At 48.6% G+C, this 2,500-nt stretch overlaps 1 non-coding gene across 1 annotated transcript in view; it reads right to left on the bottom strand.

Annotated features, from left to right (window-relative positions):
• LOC139685978 (small subunit ribosomal RNA) overlaps positions 1 to 1,623 on the bottom strand; it is a 1,865-nt gene extending 242 nt beyond the window's left edge. Inside the window, exon 1 of the ribosomal RNA XR_011700257.1 lies at positions 1 to 1,623. This exon is cut by the window's left edge and continues 242 nt beyond it. This is a non-coding gene — a ribosomal RNA (small subunit ribosomal RNA).
• Between the last annotated feature and the right edge of the window lie 877 nt (positions 1,624 to 2,500).

Here is a 2,500-nt window from a genome sequence, read left to right as displayed (position 1 = left end):
TTCATGGGAAACAATTGCAAGCCCCAATCCCTAGCACGAAGGAGGTTCAGCGGGTTACCCGGGCCTTTCGGCCAGGGAGGACACGCTGATTCCTTCAGTGTAGCGCGCGTGCGGCCCAGAACATCTAAGGGCATCACAGACCTGTTATTGCTCAATCTCGTGCGGCTAGGAGCCGCCTGTCCCTCTAAGAAGATAGCTACGTCGGAAGCATAATAGATTCCGACGCCTAGTTAGCAGGCCAGAGTCTCGTTCGTTATCGGAATTAACCAGACAAATCGCTCCACCAACTAAGAACGGCCATGCACCACCACCCACCGAATCAAGAAAGAGCTCTTATTCTGTCAATCCTACCGGTGTCTGGGCCTGGTGAGGTTTCCCGTGTTGAGTCAAATTAAGCCGCAGGCTCCACTCCTGGTGGTGCCCTTCCGTCAATTCCTTTAAGTTTGAGCTTTGCAACCATACTTCCCCCGGAACCCAAGAGCTTTGGTTTCCCGGAAGCTGCCCGCCGAGTCATAGAAGGAACTTCGGCGGATGGCTAGCTGGCATCGTTTATGGTTAGAACTAGGGCGGTATCTGATCGCCTTCGAACCTCTAACTTTCGTTCTTGATCAACGAAAACGTTCTTGGCAAATGCTTTCGCATCGGTTCGTCTTGCGACGATCCAAGAATTTCACCTCTAACGTCGCAATACGAATGCCCCCGTCCGTCCCTATTAATCATTACCTCGAGTTCTGAAAACCAACAAAATGGAACCGAGGTCCTATTCCATTATTCCATGCACACAGTATTCAGGCGACCAACGGCCTGCTTTGAGCACTCTAATTTGTTCAAAGTAAACGTGCCGGCCCACCAAGGCACTCGGTGAAGAGGACCAAAGAAGGATAACGGAGCCTCGCGGACCCCACCGGCAGGACGTCCGGACCGGCCAGTTGAGCACCGACAAGCGGCGAACCGACCGTCCGAGACACACCTCCGACTACGAGCTTTTTAACCGCAACAACTTTAATATACGCTATTGGAGCTGGAATTACCGCGGCTGCTGGCACCAGACTTGCCCTCCAATAGATCCTCGTTAAAGGATTTAAAGTGTTCTCATTCCGATTACGGGGCCTCGGATGAGTCCCGTATCGTTATTTTTCGTCACTACCTCCCCGTTCCGGGAGTGGGTAATTTGCGCGCCTGCTGCCTTCCTTGGATGTGGTAGCCGTTTCTCAGGCTCCCTCTCCGGGATCGAACCCTGATTCCCCGTCACCCGTTACAACCATGGTAGGCGCAGAACCTACCATCGAAAGTTGATAAGGCAGACATTTGAAAGATGCGTCGCCGGCGCTCAGACCGTGCGATCAGCCAAAAGTTATTCAGAGTCACCAAGGCAACGGACGGAAGACCGACCGATTGGTTTTGTTCTAATAAAAGCACCCCTTCCATCACTGGTCGAGGCACGAGTTTCATGTATTAGCTCTAGAATTACCACAGTTATCCATGTAAGTGTGGGTAAGATCCAAGGAACCATAACTGATTTAATGAGCCATTCGCGGTTTCGCCTTAAAGCGGTTAGTACTGAGACATGCATGGCTTAATCTTTGAGACAAGCATATGACTACTGGCAGGATCAACCAGGGAGCTTGCATGGGCTATGTTCCCGGCGGAATCACCCACCGGGACCACGCTTAGCTCGATTTTCTCGCGAGGAGAACGTTCAATTTTCACCGACTCCGAGCCCACTCGACACCGGGAATCGACCGGGGGTTTCCCGGCAACCCGCATGGCGTCGGTATTTGCCCGAAAATTTATACTTTCGTGTTCCAAATCCAAAAGGGACTAGGTAGAGGTGGGCGAGATCCGAAGAGACCGAGAACCAACCCCGAATCACTTCCTCGCCATTTGCTGACCGGTTGGACTCGCCAATGCGATACTCCACATATAAGTCAAAATCATTTTGGGATCCCCTTGGACATTGCTCAGAATGGCGCAATCGCCGGTGTTTTTCGGAGATTCTGGGCAAAAAGACTGGTCCAAAACGCCGATTTTTTGCGGGACTTAGAAAATTTTCGACCATTTTCCAAAGATTACGTTCTCTCTGCATGTCCTTCCCAGTTTACCCTTACTTCTTACTTTATTATTATTAATCGGCACTTAGAAAATTTTTCCAAGTAATTTATTCGTTTTCAGCGAATAATTTGCGCATTAAATTCGCTTCACTTGCGGATTTTTTCCCGGAAGAATTGCAAAAATCGTTACATCAGTTACAAACCAAGTCAACCTTTCAACATATATATATCGTTACTTAACACTTAATTCATTTTCCTCGACATTATAAGCCAGGCATGGAAATATCCCCTTCCCTCGCCCATATTTCGCAATATCCAAAAAAAAAGCAATTTTTAATCGTTTGTTTGGACTTGTACGTTCCCTTCATTGCCTTTATTTAATAAAAAGGTAGTGATATCCTCATGGAAACGGCTTTCATGTAAAGGAATAATAGCCGTTCTTATTATTG

The sequence above is a fragment of the Hetaerina americana genome, unplaced genomic scaffold (assembly GCF_022747635.1).
Source record: "Hetaerina americana unplaced genomic scaffold, ioHetAmer1.1.p SCAF_1230, whole genome shotgun sequence".
Taxonomy (NCBI): Eukaryota; Metazoa; Arthropoda; class Insecta; order Odonata; family Calopterygidae; genus Hetaerina; species Hetaerina americana.
The sequence above is the reverse complement of the archived record's forward strand: the minus strand, read 5'-3'. Positions and strand labels throughout refer to the sequence as shown.